General features: G+C 39.5%; 1 long non-coding RNA gene across 1 annotated transcript in view; it reads right to left on the bottom strand.

Moving 5' to 3' along the window:
* The window catches only part of LOC105709147 (uncharacterized), a 31,405-nt gene extending 16,499 nt beyond the window's left edge, over positions 1-14,906 (bottom strand). Inside the window, exons 1-2 of the long non-coding RNA XR_001105460.3 lie at positions 14,751-14,906; positions 12,282-12,367 (exon numbers count right to left, since the gene is read on the bottom strand). This is a non-coding gene — a long non-coding RNA (uncharacterized LOC105709147). The remainder of the gene's footprint in view (positions 1-12,281; positions 12,368-14,750) is intronic.
* Positions 14,907-19,830: the final 4,924 nt, after the last annotated feature.

Genomic DNA, 19,830 nt, shown 5'->3' on the forward strand with positions numbered 1-19,830 from the left:
GACATGTTGCCAAATTCTCTAAGCCACACCCAAAACACTGTCAAATTGCAGTGAGAATTAGACTTTGTTGCTTTACTAATCACCATGTCCAGAAGAGCCCAGGGTTCCCTTGTAATTTTGTTTTTATGAGAAGAAAGTGTAAGCAATCACATCTATCTATCTTAGAGGACTCCCAGCTATGACACCGGAGAAGGCTGAGCTAATTAGAGCCACTGCCTGGCCAGAGCCATCTTCCTCTGTCAACTTTCTAAGAACCGGATGGACCACACTGTAAGAAACACTATCCCAGTGCTCTGAACTTTTCCCAACTGGGAATCAGCTGCACACACTTTTCAGCAGATCCTTCAACTCAAAATAAGACTAAATCTGACACAAGAGTATATGCACCAGGCCAAGCAGGGGGAGGGTAGTCGCCAAAATGGATCCTTTCATCAAATCCATTTTCCCTGCCTGAATGTGTGTACTTCCAGTTACCAAGTAACAAGATGCAACCACATTTGCATTTCTTTTCTAATGTTAGCTGCTAATAGGAATATAGTTGGCCATTTCTAGAAATACTTTTCTTGCAGAAAAACTTTTCTGTGGTAAGAGCTGAAAAAGAGTCCTGATTATTGTTTTTATTTTAATGAATAGATTCGACCTTGAAGTAGCATTCCATATTTACTAAAGAAACTGCATTTTCAAGATGTAGCAGAGTAGCGATGATTTATTTGTGATATAACCTGCAAATGCTATATATCCCAGATAGCCAATCAGTCTACTTCTTCTCACTGTTCCTTAGCTATGCTGTACAATATAGCTAAATAGGTCAATGCTGAAAATACGTTAGGATTTTATCCTCTAAAATATTCCTTTCCAGATTTACTTCCAATAGACATAAACTTTAACTTTTAGCAAAACATGTGAGAGTTACCATTCCCATGATAACACCCTATTTACTGATACTGACACACAATAATAAAATATTCACAAAACTATGTGCGTGGATGCTATAGATACAGCTTTTGAGATAAAGGATTTTTTTGTTTTGTTTTTTTGGGTTTTTTTTTTGAGATGGAGTTTTGCTCCTCTTGCCCAGGCTGGAGTACAATGGCATGATCTCAGCTCACCAAAACCTCCGCCTCCCGGGTTTAAATGATTCTCCTGCCTCAGCCTCCTGAGTTAGCTAGGATTACAGGCATGTGCCACCACGCCCTGACTAATTTTGTATTTTCAGTAGAAACGGAGTTTCTCCATGTTGGTCAGGCTGGTTTCAAACTCCTGACCTCAGGTGATCTACCCACCTCAGCCTCCCAAGGTACTGGGATTACAGGTGTGAGCCACCAGAGATAGTTTAAAAATCAAAACACAGTCACAAATTTCAAAGAGCCTGCCCTGGTTGAAGAAAAAAAAGTTGCCTCAAAGCTGCTGATGAGGAACTACACCTTAAAAATTCAGGAGAGACTCAAAGTAGTAACACTGACCAGGCTGTCATTTTTCTTAAAGAACAGACTGTGCCCACAAAGTCGCAAAGTCATTAGCTTAAAATCCATCTCACACCACACCACATCGAGCCCGCACTCTCCTCACAACTCAACTCCACACCATGACACAAGACTCATCTGACATCTACAGCACCGGCCTGGTCCAGAGCTCTCCTTTGAAGAGGTTTCAAAGTAAAACAAGATAAGAAGCACGTTTTCAGAGAAAATCCTTCCAACAGAGCGCTGTGATGTAAGAGTGAAGTGAGAGGCTGCTGGGATCTTCCGGAAAGTGCTCTCTTGTCTTCTTAATAGATGAGATGAGTAAACCTGCCTTTCCTTAGGAAAGCACCCCTAGATTAGAAACTGAGGGTGTCTGTTCTGCCCTGGACGAGGATCATTCCATGGTGGGCAGGCGGAAGGGTCCCCTGTTAACTCTTAGACCCCTAGGCATCCAGGAAAGATGCTGAAAAGAAGTGACGCAGTCCCCACATCTATGATTCATAACCAGTTGGTAATTTATAAACCAAAGAGGACCTGGCCCAAATAATTTAAGCTAATAATTATTCTAGTTAATTAGTATTTAATATAATCAGTGTTAGGAAATACATGTATCAATTGGCTTATAGGAAACCTATATTAATTTTCAATACAAAATTTTGTTTCTGGTTCCTGCACCTCCTAAATTAGATATTGGTATTTAATCATTGCTGTTTGAATTTTGCTCTTCTTTGACTGGACACATTTTTAAAGGAAAAAGTCAAGTGGAATGAAAAGGACCTTGCCTGAAAGAGAAACCCCTCTCTTCGACTTGCTACGATTTTTGCAAATCCTTTTTCCCTCTTGGGTCTGGATGGCTAGAAGCACTCTACCTGTTCTAACCATCAAGGTGCAGAGGTCTGGTACCTTGAAATCCTTCAGCCCCCAGATCTCAGAGCCTGGTTCTTCCTGACCATCCTAGGTGTAAGAGAGATATGTTTGCTCCTGAGCCGTAACAACAACTTACATCAGTGCTATTAATTTGGCAACTAATCAAGGACTCCCTATGACATCTCCCTGTGGTCAGCCGTGGGTCACGCATTGGCTGACTTCTGAAAAGTATATTTGTAGAGAAGCCAGGTATATGCTACTTGGAACACATTTTTAAATAAAATTGGTATCAAAACTGTTGTTCGGCTCTTGCAAATATCTATTTAGCACAAATTATGATTTAATTGCAACCTAACACTGTCTACTACTACTGACCTGGCCACCTATTTTTATGTTGTTTCTATATGAACATGTTCTCTGAGTTTCAATTTGAGATACCAGAAACACATTGTCCCCAACAGAAGCCGAAACTTCCTTCCCTAAGTGACTCCAAAAGCTTCTTCCAGAACCCCAGGATTTTATCCAAGGGGTTTGGGGGGCCTCCGTGGAGCACCTTGGGCTCTCCTAGTTTCGGAGGCAGATAATTGTTTCTACAGTAAGATGAAGGGTTTATGCACAAAGGAAATCTGTTAGATGTTCCTAAATCAGGGACTGTCTAAATATACTTTTAAAATGTCACAAAGCATTTAGTGTTATTTTCATTAAGATTTTTATGTATTTAGGTCTTATCTCTGCCACTAAACTGTAAGCTTCTTGAAGGCAGGATCAGTATCTCTGTCATCTTTTCATTACTCCCAGTAACCAAGTATATAACTAACCTCAATAGAGCTGGATTTATTTGATTTTCATTTGAATCTCATTGAAATCTTGGAAAAGGTGATTTGACCTATTACATTTTAACAAGCAATTTAACGACAAACCTGTATATTAAGGAGTCCCCTTCCTCTCTGTTCTTTTGCGCACAAACAAAACAGGATGTCATTGTGATGCAAAACCACCCACAGAATCAGAGCGCAGGTCAGGGCAGCCTCTGTGTGCTCTCTGCCTCAGCACTGGCTGATGTGGCTTGGCTGTGATCCCACCTGAATTTCATCTCGAACTGTACTCCCATAATTCCCACGTGTTGTGGGAGGGACCCAGTAGATCATTCGAATCATGGGGGCGGATTCCCCCATACTATTCTCGTGGTAGTGAATAAGTCTCATGAGATCTGATGGGTTTATTGGGGCTTCCACTTCTGCATCTTCCTCATTTTCTCTTGCCGGTGCCTTGTAAGAATTGCCTTTTGCCTCCTGCCATGATTCTGAGGCCTCCACAGCCATGTGGAACTGTAAATCCAATTAAACCTCTTTTTATTCCCAGTCTCAGGTATGTCTTTATCAGCAGCGTGAAAACAGACCAGGGCTGGCCTAGCTCACCTGCCAAGATTGCGGCATGGGAGTCACGCATGCGCATTTTGCACCTGCAGCTGTGCTGCAGATGGCTCCTCTGATGAAGGCTACTTTGTTTATTCCCAGTGCATGTCGGCTGCCCTTTGTCACGCTGTCCTGTCTTGGCTCCAGTTCTGGCTGCCAGCCCCTGTCACACTCTTCCCTCCAGCCAAGCATGCACTTCTCTTTTTAAAAGTACATTCATCAAAGTCTTGGTGTATGATGGGTGTTCTGGAGAGGAGCTGGGGCAGCGTATAGGTGGAGCTGACCTTCAGCAGGGAGCAAACTGGAACTGATGACGTAACGCATCTTCTATTTTCATGGGGAGGTTAACGAATCTTGTCTTCACATTGCAAAACCTAAGAATTCAACAAAGTCAACTCTGCCTTACAAAATCCGTTAAATTACTGAGAGTAGTTTTTAAAAATATTTTTAGATCTTGAATCCTAAATGTATTTTTAATTATTATTTTTCTTCAATAATACATGTTTTAAATTTTGACATAAAGAAGACAATCTGACACAATTTTAAAATTCTGTGAAGATTATCATAAGGATAGTGTGCAATGAAGAGAGATAAAGCCCTTCGGTAGAATTAATACAGTCATGACACAAAGATTTTCGATGCTTAGTATTGCTCAGTACATTATAAACACTAGCAGGTGGAATGCTATTTACGTGAAGTTGAATAACCAGCCTTGATTCTTGGGCATAACTGTGCACAGAAAACAATGAAGGAGTTACATTCATTGTGGGTAAAGTTCCTAGTTTCATCAGAGTCACTCCAGGCTTTTGTTCCCTGTACTTTTTGGTTGGCTTGCTCCAATTCCGTACTTCAGTACTATTCATTTATTTTAAACCCCTGTCCCCTTTTTACAAATGTAAAAATCTCATGTGTTTTTAAATGTTGTTTAATAGATCAAAATAAATTAGATATCATGACTAAAAACTAATTGAAACAATGGGCTATGCACAGCCTTGACATCAATATATAACCCCCCACTCCAGACAGCACCCCCTTCCCCCGACAGCTCTTCCTAAGGAGGTGGAGAGGCTATGGCCCATTCCTACATCTGGGAGTTACTACCCTACAGGATCAGGGCAGGAGCACACTACAGGAAAACAAAAAGCAAAACATCATTGCTGAGTGATTGGTTGATTAGTTAATTGATTTTTTTAAAAAAATAGGCCAGTTGACCGGAAGGTAAGCCAAGTTAAAAAAAAAAAAAAAAAAAAGGCAGGTATAGGAGATTGTTTTCTGCAGCTGGAAAGGCATTTGCTGGGAGTGGCATGGCCCGGGAGGCCACTGAGGGGAGTGAGAAAGAAGCAGAGTGGAGATACCCATTTTTATCAGATTTTCAAAAGCAGCCCACCCTGACACGTCCACCCTCAGATAAATAGCAGGTTTTTCTCTCCTCTCGCCTTTCTTTTATTCTTCTTTCCCTCCTGTTTTCTTTCTTATTTGTAAAAACAGCTTTGTTGGGACATAATCCACATATCAAACAGTTCCCGCATGTCAAATGCACAGTTAAACGGTTTTTCGTGTATTCGGAGTTGGGCAACCATCATCACAATTGCTTTCTTTTCCTTTGTTTTTTATTGATATATAATAATTAAACACCTTTGGGGTACCAGTGGCATTTTGATACATGTGTTCAATGTGTAATCATCAGTTCAGGGTACCTGGTATATCCCTTACCTCAAACACTTACCATTTCTTTGTGTTGGAGACATTCCAGTTCTTCTCTTCTAGAAATTTTGAAACTCTACCCTAAGTTATCGTCACCCATAATCTTCCTACTGTCGTACTGAATACCAGAACTGACTCCTCCTGTGTTCTGCCTGCCCCGAAAGCTCTCCCTTCAGGGCCCCTTTCTCCTGCCTCCTGCCCCAGTTAACTCTGACTGAGGGTGCTGCTCACAAATAACCCTTCCCCGCCATCTTCATCTATCCAGTACAGGCGAGGAAGACGGTGGCACAGCCACATACCTACGACACGAAGGGGTGGGACAAGAATAGCTGAAGTCACAAGAGTTGCTACAAATGCCACAGGTCCTGAGTGAAATGTCACAACCCCGACGCGTGCCAAACCTGTGCCATGCTGTGTGAGCCCCAGCAATGAAGAGTGAGGACAATATCGCCTTGTCCAGTACACACATTTGGGGTTCGTACACAGCTCTGCTGGGGGAAGAACATTTTTAAATTTTCAAGCTAACAGTTATTGTTATTTTGAGTTTTTTTACACCCCCTTTCCCACCAAAAATTTCTTCCTTAGAGCAGTGGCAGCTGGTGATGACAGGCCTGGTATCAGAGGGAGGGCCAGGTGGGAAAGGAAAAATGGGCCTGCCCTTGGCTGAATCGACCTAATGAAACATGATGGAACCTTCACAAGATATTTTCTTCTGAGATTGACAAGGTAAGGCCTGCTGTTCCGCCTTCTCTGGGTCTCTAATTGACTGTGAGTAATGAATATACATGGGGAGCAGCCCTGTCACCGCGCAAGGGTTTTGCATTTTGCATTTGGAGGCTGCAACGCCATTCTCTGCCTCTGTAGTTTGGGAGAAGAAAGGGCGGCCGACCAGATGCTCCCAGCTACTCACAGAATCCTGTAAAAGCCGTAAATTGGTGAGGACTTGACAAAGATTTGACAAAGAATTGGATGTAGCTAACAGAAGAGGTTTGAATAAAGGAGGTATGATTTCAGAAGATGGACAGCCACGTGCTACCTTGAGGAAATTAACCAGGTGCTCAGGGCTCGTGGTTACTTATTTGGACCCCAGGTTTATTGACTTAGGACAGTGAGTACCAGAAGTTGACTTACTAAAATCTCTGCATTTTTCATTATATTGCATGTAGTTTGTAAGATCAAGAATTAATTCACTTCATATAAAGTTGTTTTATTTGCTTTTTTTTTCTGTCTCTAATTTAAATATTTTTTAAATAGCCAGGCACAGTAGCTCCCATCCATAGTCTCCACTACTTGGGAGGCTGAGGTGGGAGAATTGCTTCAGCCTAGGAGTTCAAGACTGCAGTGAGCCATGATCATACCATTGCACTCCAGCCTAGGCAAAAGAGCAAAAAGTTTCCACCAACAGATAAATAAAATAAAATAAAATAAAATAAAATAAAATAACCTTGATCTTATCTCACATTAAAAAGAGTTTTCTTTATTTTGCAATCTTACTTTTTTTAAGTAGAAGAACCAGTCATATAAGGTTTTCAAATACGTTGGTAAAATTGGAATCAGTGAGAATTTCATTAGATTCTTTGGAATTTGATTAGTCAGCTTCTTCTCTAAATAAAATAATCATTTTCTGAATAAAAAATGCATTTTTAACTACAAAACTAACTGTAGGATTCATGGTGTATTATTTTGATTCTCTGAAAGTCAGTCTAAACCAAACACTGTTCTAATTATTCCACTGCAACTATATTTCTTCTATACGTATTTCAAAATAATTCTGTAAGATGCTGTATAAAATATTAAATCATATGTATATATATATACACACACATATATATATATATATATATATATATATATATATATATAGAAACAGGGTCTCACTTTGTTGCCCAGACTAGAGTGCAGTGGCGCATTCTCAGCTCACGGCAACCTCTGCCTGCCAGACTCAAGTAAGACTCAAGTAACTCTCCTGCCTCAGCCTCCCGAGGAGCCGGGATTACAGGCACACATCACTACCACCCAGCTAATTTTTGTACTTTTAGTAAAGACAGGGTTTTACCATGTTGGCCAGACTGGTCTTGAACTCCTGACCTCAAATGATCCACCCACCTCGGCCTCCCAAAGCGCTGGCATTACAGGCGAGAGCCACCGCGTCTGCACAATCGTACTATTAAAACATATTTCTGTTGTCAGAAAAATGTGAAGTCATGAAATATGTAATACTATTTGGAGAATAAGAAAATTGATGTAATTAAAAAAAAAAAAAAGTAAAAACATTGTAGATGGATGCTTGAAGATACCCTGGCCATACCTCTCTGAGCTTGATGTTCCATATCAAAAATTAGGATTCTGTTTTTGGCACTTAATAGACAGACACTGAAATACACAATTGAAATAAAAAGAAGTTAAAAACCCAATTTATCTTATATCCTTGAAATAGTTGCTTTCTTAAATAAGCAACTGTTTTAACAAAGCATCAATCCGACCTGCATTAATTATTTAAACAAAAAGACGTAGCACGCATTTATGGAAGCCACGTTTTTACTAGCATCAACTGTTCCTAGCAAAATCAAGAACCCAGAAGTAAGTCAGAATACTTCTGAACACCTGGAAATGCTATCATAAAGTCAATAGCCTGTAGCTGATTCTCGCAATCCTAGAAAAAAATCCCTTAGAATGTTTATAAAAAACATGGTTAAAACTTACAAATAAAAAGCTATTATAGATTTTAAAAAGATAAGAACGAACAAGTATAGACAAGTCACGCAAAAAGAAAAACTAATTGTTAAATAATATAAAGGAAAAAAATCAACTACAGAATTAATCAAAGAACTACAAAAGACATATTATTTAAATAAGCAAATACTTAATTTTATGAGAATATTCAGTGTGAATAAGACAGCTCTCTCATATACTGGTGATAGACATAGAGGTTGTATAGCAGTTCTGAAATGTAGTGTAAGAAATAATTATTTACTTCCTTAAGGGAAGGTGTCCTCTTTAACAAAGTAGCTTCCTTTCCAGAGCTCTATTTTAAAATATAATTCAAACTGTGGACATAAATTTATACACAAAGATATTTCTCCCAGCACTATTTAACAATTTATAATAGCTAAAGAAAAAGAAGACAAGTTAAATTCAAAAGTAGGTTCCAATTTATGCAAATTTAAAATATGGCCATAATTAAAAATTGTGCCAGCAATTTTAATGAAAAACATTTTCAAAAATTTTTCATATCCTAGGAAAATGTCCACAGAATAATACTAAGTGAAGAATGAATAATACAGTGTTATACACAGTATGACCCCAATTGTGTAAAACAATGTAATACAGATTATACCATTAAATGTGTAAATAATGCTCACATATTTATGTATAAACACACAAATCTGTGTTTGCATGTTTATGTTTATATATATAGAAACTATTTTAAAGAGATTTCGATGTCAAGTATTCTCTCTGACTGGTTTGCATGTTACATTTTCTATGAGACTTTCCAGTTTTTCCAGATTTTCCACAATGAGCCCCTATTAATATCATGCTTAGAAAAATGACTCATTAAATGGAATAATTTTTAAATGCCACTGAAAGCCTAGTTGCTTATGTTACGGAGCCACTTCTTTCGCAGAGGGTGATTGGGTTTCCTGATGCATAATTGATTAGGATCAATAGCTGAGGAAGTGAAAGGAGGGTGAGTGAGTTTCCTAGCAGCAGGATTTCTTTCCTACCCCTCAACCTCAAGTGAATCCATCATGCCTGACTGATAGCACACACTCCCGTTAGACAATGTGACCCTTAACGGACACTCAGAGAATCTCACACAGAGAATAGAAGCAGCAAATTTATAAAACGTTGAGAAATGTTTATCTCTGCACATCTAAGTTGTGCAGTGTCACAGTATGATTAAACATGGAGTCAGGCAAGCTGCATTTGAACTCAGTCCAATTCACTACATAGTGAACGGGTGACCCAGATGATACACTGAAATCATTCTGGCTCCAAGTTCCAAATCAGAAAGCTGGGGGTGAGAAGAGTACCTACTGCTGTGAAGCGTTGAATAAACTAATTTATGGAAGGATGGAGAGCAGTGCCTAACAATGAGAGATCGGGTTGTTACGATTATGGTCATTCTTGAAATGACGTTTGCAAAGTCAAGGTTTCTTAAAGTGTGCCTCTGATGACCATTTGGAAGATAATCAGGTAGAAAGCTTGTTATGCATGAGGGTTTTGAAACTCACCCAGCTCTACTGAATAAGAGTTTCTGATGGGTCCCAAGAATATGTATTTTTGACAAACTCCACATTTGTTCTCATGTGCATCCAACTTTAAGATACACAGTACTAAAAGCATTATAATTTTCTATAAGTATTCCTAACTCATCAAGGTAAAGTTTTAAAATGTTGAGCATTTCTGCTTAAGTACCTGAGAAGTGCATTTACCTTTGTAAATTGGTATCTAACAAAAATAAAGAAATGAATTGAAACATTTTTTTCTTAGATTATTTTGTTTCAAAGAGAAAACTTTTCATTATTAAGAAAATACATTTATGTGGAACACTTTGTTCATTGAAGAGTTTAGTTAAAGGATGTGTTATTGTATTCATGTCTATTATGTGTATAAAGCATAATTTTACCCATTGTCTCATAAAACACAAGATTATATTTGCTTCAATAAGGATTCCAAAGTGTCCTGATTTTCTAAGCTATGAAGTGCTTATGTCAATCCATCGTCAAGTGAAATTTTGTGCTTCTAAATAAAAAGAAATACATTGAGAATTTGTGTGCTCAAAATGACATAGAAGATAGTGTCTTGTTTCAGATTTCTTTTTCATGAAGCCTTACTTACTCTCTGTCCCTCATAAATGCAACATTTTTTAAAATAGCATTAAGAACACACAGTGTAATAACAGAGATAGCATCATTTTATCTCTGTATGTTTATAAGGTGCACTCTGGCTCACAAAACCTGGCATCTTCTGCCCAACCCCTGGGGATGGCTCTCTGAAACATATCCACATGGGCTGAAGGGGAATCCAGCAGCTGGCCTGCTATTCTGGCTCCTGGCCTCATCTGAGGAGTCAGGCTGGGGCAGAATGGAAAATTCATCAAACCCATACCACACACAGTTCAGACAGAAGAGAAGCAAATCCTACGTGGCAAAAATGCACATTTATCTCAATACATATAGGCCATAATTACAGTTAGGCATATTTCTACTAAAAATTCATGCATTCATAATTGTAAAAGTTCCTCTGTAACACAGTTTTACTTTGGTAAGCATTATCAAGGATGATTTTCCTGTCAATTTTAAATTTAGAATTTTTATCATTCTAAAACCATATTAGCAAATTAATTCAATTTATAGGCTCTACCTTACTTAAGTAGATGATTTTGTCTAGGTTTCCTTGAAATAAATGAGGATTTTGGATGACACTGATCTCTTTAATTATACTAAAGAGACAACCATTTATTTTAAGTGCATGCCACTCAGTTATTTTTAGCTCATGGAAGAAATCAAAATACTCATTTAAAAGGTTGAAGAAATGTGTGCTTGTTTAATGGGGGAGGATAAAGGAGAATGCTGAGGAGGCTGTGAAAGTTGTCAGAATCAAAATAGAGTTACTTATGTTAAATTAAAAAAGAAAAAAAAAAAGACAAATAGAGCCAGAGAAGACTATGAAAGAGAGGGTTCTCACGTTTGCATGCCTGATAACAAAATTATCATCAAAGACACTGCAAAACAATGACAATCTTGCACGTAAGCCACCACAACCTTACACAAAAAGTTCTTCTTTGAGGACATCAGCCCAGCCACTGCCTATGCCATCTTGGACTGGCATCACCCTTATTATTGATACGTGTAACCCAGGATAATAATTGCAAAACAATTATGTAACACGCTTCTCTTTTCCTTTACAATCTTTTGTCTTCCTTTACCTCCCTGAACATGCAGTATATTATGAAACATGTATTCCCACTGCAGTGACCTATTGCCAAATAAGTCTCATTTTTTCTTTTAGAGAGCCTCTATTTGTTATTTAGGTTGACAACACTTATGAAGATTATGGTTAATAGCAAAAATTACTCATGTCAGCCTCCCAAAGTGTGTCAAATTTTCATTAAAATACCTTGTATTCTCATAGACAGTCATTGAGGGATGAATTGAGTAGACTGGAACACATCAGTGGTCAAGATGACTTAGACATTTTGCAGGTATGCAACCCTGCTCCCAAATGAAACACTCAACTTCAACGAGCCAAGGGCTTCATAATGCTGAAAATCATACTACTTTTCTTTAGTCTATATTAGAGTCTCTTCAAAACTCATTGCCATCTGCCTTATCAAAATACTATCTTAGGAAGCTGAACTTAAGAGTGTCAGTGAAGTCTGGAAAATGGTAGTTTGAAAAAAATGTGATTCAATAGCAGCTTGGTCCCTCTGAAGGGGATCATCACATGGCTTCCTATGGGAGTTCATATGGGTACTACCCCGGAGGGGACAGCGACTACATCACCCCAGTGGTAACTGTCCTTTGTCTTGGATTTGTTTGTAGGAAATGTATCTATCGGTGAATCGGTGATGTTTTCTTTCTCATTGCAAAATTCCCAAAGCGAAACAAATAAATAAATAAGACCCTGTAAACCTACAGTCCTTTTTTAAAAAATTGATTGGCTTTATGTAAGGTAGTTCATTTCGAACAGGTCAAACTTGTTTAAAATGGAGTGTCTTGCCACTAATTGTTTTGATTTCAATTATGATGAAAACTTAATGTTTTAATCAAACTGAAAAAAAGTTAAACCAAAAAGATTTATTTTTATCCAATAATATTGTACTTACTCAGTTGTTCTTTTCCTCTTCCTCCAGAAAAAGTATAAAGTGAGCAACACGTAATAAGTTGAATAGAATCAACTTCAGCTTTTTCACTGTAGGAAAGACAAGCCTTCTAATTACATTATTTCATTAGTCTAATCATATCCTTCCCCAGAAAAGACTCCCAACCCAAACGTGGCTTCCTCCAGCTCTTAAAGCTCTGTAACCAAGCATGGGTGAAATATTGGGTCCTCCTTGCTCCCCAGTAGGCCAACAAGCTGGATTCCAACCGCCCTTCCTGAAGGCAGCTGCAGAAACCCCAACACCCTGCCCAGGGTCGTTTGCCTCTGCTCTATCCCTGAGCCTGAACAACTGTCACACACTCTTGCGTACTTCTGCAGACTTTTATTTTTGAAAAAGAAAATTCATCCAGACTCTTGAGTTAGATACTTTCCAGGGCCATCATAATGCTCTGTGGGTAAATGAGGCCAAGTAAAGCACATCATTCCTTTACTCTATGATTACTGCATTTGCAAGCTTTTCATAATAAATGGAGGCACCCCTTGCTATCTGAACTCTTCCTCTTTCTCTCTCTCTCTCTCTCCGCCCCCCCACAAACTCAATAATTAAGTAGATTTGGAAACATTTTCAGAAAATCTCGTGATCCAAATTTTTGAACTGTATTTTCTGAAAGTCAAGCACTAAACACAATTCTAAGATTTGATTAGTTGGCAAGAGGCCTAGGCTTATCCTCATCACTATTTATGATCTGGGGGACAGAAAGCCTATCACTTAACCTCTGTAGGTCTCAGCTGCTTCATTTACTCTAACTCAGAAAACACTATTGTCTGCCCAGTGTCAAACAGGCACCTCGCCAAAGCATGGCAGCAGCCTATGCAGGTTGCCCTCCAGACCTGAGCTGTCCAGTTAGAGTGCTCAAGAGTGTCGCTGGTGAGAATGTGTGAACTGATGTGAACGAAAAACTGAATTTCAAGTCTTATTTGGTTTTCCTTAACTTAAATTTAAATTTAAAAACTGATACTTCATCCAGTTATTGGAAAACTTGAAATATTCGAAACCACGTGAGCAAGTGAATATAACTTGCAACGGCTAGTTTTACAAAGTCTAAACATAGACCAACTATTTCCAGTGAGAATTAAGTGTAAGTATTGAGATGTGTTGTAAGAATACCTATTTTGAGAACATACATAAAAAAGTGTAAAATACCCATTAATAATCTTTCACATTAATTGTATGTTGAAATAATTACAGTCTGGATGTACTGGGCTAAATAGAACATATTTTTACGATCATCTCACTAGTTTCATTTCTACTTTTGAAAAATACAACAACTGTGGCTCACATGTGGCTCACATTATATTTCTGTTGGGCAGCGCAGCTTCAGAACTCCAAAATAAATTATTCCGTGTAACATGCCTGCTCCGTCTCTGCCTAATTTCCCACGTCCCATGGAACTGTCTAGGTTTTTAGGTGTTTTCCTGTAGAAAATCCTGCTGCATTTTCTTCCTAACCCTTTGTACTCTGCTTACTTCTGGGTCTTTCCAAAACAACAGCCCTCAGATAGCACAGCTTGTTGCAATATATATATATATATATATATTTTTTTTTTTTTGACCTGCTGCTTCTTCCTATATGTTAAAATTCCATGAGGAAAGGAACAGTTTGGCTTGCTGTCGCACTCTCAGTGCCTGGAATAGCAAGGTGCCACCACACAGAGCAGGTGCTCCCAGTAGGTGGTGTAGAAAACAGTGCATATTCATGTTCTTGAAAAGTATCTAAATTTAAAGCTGGAAGGTACTGGCAAGGTGTTTTCTTCGTTGTTGCTGTTTTTAATATGACAATTCATCTTATATTAGAAAGACACGTAAATTACTTTAGAAAAATGTTTTCCAGGATTTAAAGAACCACAGGGCAAAAGTCATTTTATCAAAAGCATGCATGATGGTACGTACAACTTAGTTTTTAATATTTTTACTTCAGCATTTTTAATTAAAATTGGCATATCTCTGGTAACATGCAACTATTTTCTCCACACATACAGATAATAATAGTAAATAAATTAATTTCTCCCATTGTAAGTACTTCTGAAGATATAAAAGGCTAATACTCAACTCCTCAATAAATCATATATTAGTAAAGCGATTTGGAAACAGATACGTCAGTTCAATCTTTTGGATTTTTTTCTGATTATATGCTTTAACGTGTGCAAAAGGGACATGAATGGCTTTCCTGGCACCTCTGATTGTCATTTGCGGCTTACATAATGCACAACATGAGGACTGCTCTTTACATTTTAATTAGCTTGAATACCCATACATAACACTATATGAGTTTGCGTATTATTGCTAAAGTGTAGAAATAATAGAGCAGTATTCTTTGAAAATTTCTTTTGCCATCTCAACTCCCATTACAAAATAGCTTTTGCCTTCATTTGTCTTTTAATTTGATTATTATAATAGCAACATCATCACTTACCTCGAATGAGCTCCAATCTCCATGTACACACAATATGTAAGAACCCTCTGGATTCTGATGGAGGGGTGCTGAAACGGCAAACAGAGCGTACAGCTGTGTGAGGAAGAACTTGGTCTCTCTGTCACGTTATCCACAAAGGCTTCTGCCTAAAGTTAATAACTGATCAGGTACCAAAACTGCGGGTTCCAGAGCTGAAGCCAAGGACAAAACCTGCCTGTACTCCAGTGGCCTTCAGCTTTCCTTCCTTAATTCTTTGCCAAAGAAGCTCTACCAAAGAGATTTATACCCCAAGTCCCGACGGTATAGACGTAAAACACGGAAGATCCACTATTGCTGCTTTGGCATTTAAAAAAGATAAAAAGTACTGGACTAATGTACAGGATGAGTTAGTAGAAACAAGGTAATATAACCACATTGGATTATGACAAAGGAGAGTCCCTTCAGGATACTGAGTAAGGACCCCTGAAAATCCACTCCTCTATAAAAGCCAAGAGAACACTGAGAAAACGATCCACGTCAGCTTTTTAGAACTGTAGAAGTTGTCCGAAGACTTGCAACTATCTGAGAAATGTTTATTTAATGACAACAGCTGAATCTTGAACAGTGAGCTCAACAGTGTGCTTTGTGACATTTTTACTTGCTCTCTTTCTATCCTTTACTCTTCAGCTCTGCAGTAGCCTTGAAAACTAACAGCCTTACAGTAATAGCAGACACAAAAATCAGCAGCATACAAGCCGCTAGATAATGCAGAAAGGGTTTGCAGTTAATCCCAAAAGCCCCATTTCTAGAGCATTGTCCATGTTTAATCTGTTTAGAAGTTGCATGGGAACACTGGCTTGGAAGGCTCATCTTTATTTGACAATAAGAACAAGCTCCCTGCAAGCAGTCTCTTCCCAGCATTTTCTGAAAATAATTACTGGAAATTGCTTAACATTATGGCTGCCTAATGCAGCGATATGGTTGGGGCAAATGAGGAAGAATCCTAAAGGAAAATCTGGTGAGTGAGACGTACATAGAGCCTTTGAGACACCCTGGCATATTCCTGGGAATTAAGAAGGCCATGTGCATGTGCGGGACAGTGGGTAGGCTTGGGAAAGACTGGGAAGGCCCTAATATCTCACCTCTGGAGGACCTTGAGAGCCTGCACAAACAGGATGTAAAAGCTTTCGAAGAGTGGTGACCTTTCTCCTGAAGTGAGGAAGCCATACCCTGACATGCACACAGAGTTTCATGGCAAAGGCTGGGACAGTCACTGGCTCAAAGCAATTTAGGAATTCTCAATCCAACCATTGGCTGACACTAACCTAACTAAGCAAAGACTTCAGTGGCCATAAATGACAAAGGATATAGACTTTAAAGAATTAGTCCAGGAAAGTTACTAAACAAACAGCAACAGGAACAAACCCTGGGGTGGGGATTGTAATTCCCAGATTTGCAACATTATATGATTTTAAATATCAAGTTTTCAACACAAATTTATAAGGCACACAAAAAAACAGGAAAGTATGGCCCATATAATTTTTAAAAAGCAGTCATTAGAAACCTTCCCTGGTGAAGCCCAGATGTTGGACTTACTGGAGAAAAATTTTAAATCAGCTATTATAAATATGACCAAAGAACTGAATAAAAACATGTTTTAAAAGAAAAACAAAACTAAAGAAGACTGGTAGTGGTGGCTCATGCCTGTAATCCCAGCACTTTGGACACCAAGGCAAGAGGATCATGTGAGTCCAAGAGTTCAAGACCAGCCTAGACAGCATGGCAAAACCCCATCCCTATCAAAAAGTACAAAAATTAGCTGGACATGGTGATGCATGCCTATACTCTCAGCTACTCTGGAGGCTAAGGTGGGAGGATCACTTGAGCCCAGGAGTCTGGGCTGAAGTGAGCTGTCATCACCATTACACTCCAGCCTGGGTGGCAGAGTGAGACCCTGTCTCAAAACAAATCACCACCACCAACAACAATATTTCATTTCAGCCCCCCTCCAGACATGCATTCATTTCAGCCCCCCTCCAGACATGCATTCATTTCAGCCCCCCTCCAGACATGCATTCATTTCAGCCCCCCTCCAGACATGCATTCATTTCAGCCCCCCTCCAGACATGCATTCATTTCAGCCCCCCTCCACACATGCATTCATTTCAGCCCCCCTCCAGACATGCATTCATTTCAGCCCCCCTCCACACATGCATTCATTTCAGCCCCCCTCCAGACATGCATTCATTTCAGCCCCCCTCCAGACATCCATGAGGAAAACAGCAGCAGCAGCAGCTCAGATAACCCCTCGTTTTAGAGATGAAGACACTGAGAGTCTGAAGACTAACTTGCCTTCACAAGAAAATGGAATTAATGTTTGGCAAACTGTGTTCCAGGTGTAGGGGAAAGAACAAAGGCAGAGATGAGGGAGTGTGGGGAGTATGTTCAGGAATGTTCAGGAAAAGAATGTGCTGTGTAGTAGGAACCAAGACAATCGCCTTTCTGTGATGAAGTCATTTAGGGCTGGCATGAGTTTAAATTAGGCAGTGATGTCACCCCACACATGCAGAAGCATGCCTTGAACACACCAGCATCTTCCACAATGGTCTGCACGTGAGTCAATGTTCTCCTTGGCTCTGTCCGAGGGCCGCCCCATGGCAGCATCTTGTATCTACCCATCAGGATGGGTGAGGAGGGTCCCACTGAAGGAAGCTGGATCACTCTTCACTTCCACTGTGCACAGAGTACACAGGGAAACCCTGGGGAGGGATTCCTGAAAACTCTCCTCCGAGCTCAGGAAGGAGGGCAGGAAGTTTTCCCTGCAGGCGAAGCAGAAAACAGATCTCATTTGAAGCTCTTATTTCTTAGTTGCCCGATAACAATGCACAAAGTCCAGATCTTGGCCCTCGACTTTCATCCGTTTGGTCAACCACAGATGCCAATATGAATCGATCCATTCTATAAAAATAGCAAACGGACATTTATGAGGGCTCCCCACCAGTCCGGAACTCCAGTCACTACCCCAACAATTGCTGCACACTTAGGTGGTGAGACCCTCTGAACTTAGTCATGGTCTTAGTTGAAAGGGGGGGAAATATATGAACTTATCTGAGAGACAAAGAATCATGAGAAAGAGACTTCTACTCTGGAAGCTAGAGAAACCCTTTGTCAAACGTTTCCCCATTTTCAATCCCCGTGAAGACACACACAATGGGGAGTATTCAAGTCACCCACGAGGAGGAAATCTATTTATTTCCCTCATATTGTTTTTTGCATTAGATCATGATTCAACGGAAGTGCTGTTGCAACTGTTTGAATTCTAGTCATTATAAGACACAGGTTATGGCTCCAGGTGCTGATTGTGAACGCAAACAATAGTGATACTACGCTGTATTTTTAAATATATAATAATGACATTATCCAGTAAAACCACTATCCTGCTACTGCCTGTATAATGGGAAACAACCACCAGCTTAAATGTGGGGACATTTTGCAGGATTACAGGTCTAATCCTTGTTTAATAAACTCGAAGAAAAAAGTCCTACCAAATATCTGCTTGTCATAGTAGCGTTTCCCAGCTCTTTCTTTGTGAGACATTAAAGCTATTAAAGAACTTTTATAAACAGTGAGGTTTTTTTTTCCAAGTATGTTCTTCTATTATTAAAGTTTATCTGAATAAAGATTTTCTTTGGGGAAATCTATGCCAGAGTGTCTTTCCTGAGGATGCAACACATGGAAAGATGTAAAAAAATTGTTTTGCCGAGGGGGAAAACACTCCTGACATTCGCAGTAATGCGCTGTGTTGTCATTATCATAAAATGCAATCTTTGTCCATAAACTTTGAGAGAAGACATGGAGAGGATGTTTCTGTCACTAGGGAAAAATTACTCATCTGCTTCTCCAAGGGGCTGCCAGGCCTGCCAGAGGGGCATGCGCTCAGAGGATGTTGTCGTTTGATCAAAGGCCAGCGGCCGTGGTCCAGGGCCTCCTCGGACAGGAGGGGTCAGAGGTGTCCCTCAGAAGGAAGCTAAGTGGTTCCGGTTCTACCTACGCACACCTTGGACCATAGCACTCTGGGCTCTTTCACGTTTGACCTCTGCTTCCTTAGTTGCCTCGTTTGTGGCACTGTTTTGATTCCATTTGACAACAGCTGCAGAGAATTCCTGTTTAAATTCCATGCCCTCCTTTGCATGTCCTTCCCACCTCCTTCTGCCAAAAAAGTGCATCCCCTTGTTTTTGTGGAGGGTGGAATTAACCAACATAAAAGATTCCTCTAGGATGGAGAGTCAAACACATCTCCTCGGTAGCACCCTCAGCAAGGGATGGAGTGAATCAAAGCGTGCTTCACATTGTCAAGGAAAATGCCTACTCAAATCAGAGTTTTTTGATGACTTTAATTTTCCCCTTTGAGTCTCCAGTGGAATCGTGATTCCCTTTACGTGGAGGAAAGTGCATTGGCTCTATTAACCAAAATACTCCAAAGCTGCCGGGTGAAGGGCAGAGGACAGCTTGGCAGTCAGACGCTTATGTAAAGGACTGAGTTTTATGGCAGCCTGCGTCTGACACTCATGACTCCGTGCCAACCAGCAAAGTGGCTCCATATAGAAACGATGTTAAACCAAAACATCCTGGCCCATTAGTCCTCCAGCCATTTTCTGTTGTCATTTCTTAGCTTAGCGAATTGTGTGTCCAAGTGTGGTACAGTGCTAAATGAAATTTAGTTAAATTAAAAGAAATAAATGAAACTGGATCTGATAAGCCCAAGCTTGGAGCTTGCCCAGTGACTTCAATATAATCTAATATTGGATTAATTAACTTTTTAAATCACTTTGATGAATATTACAATAACTTAAAAGATTTAGAGGCCAACTGGTTATCATTTTAAAAAGATGAAAGAAAACAATCATCTCCATCATTCTCCATTTTGACAAGAATGGATGCTTTCTTCATACAAAAATAAATACTTCAAAAATTAGGTATCCCTGGCTTCATCACTAAAACCTGGAAAATGCCTTCTCCTCTATGTATAGCAGGTGAGAAGAAATTCTTGTTACTCTCTGTGTTTTACATTCTCTGTTCTTACCAGGTACAGGAACTCAGT

The sequence above is a fragment of the Aotus nancymaae genome, unplaced genomic scaffold (assembly GCF_030222135.1).
Source record: "Aotus nancymaae isolate 86718 unplaced genomic scaffold, 86718_ANA_hifiasm-v0.15.2.pri h1tg000044l, whole genome shotgun sequence".
In the NCBI taxonomy this organism is placed as follows: Eukaryota; Metazoa; Chordata; class Mammalia; order Primates; family Aotidae; genus Aotus; species Aotus nancymaae.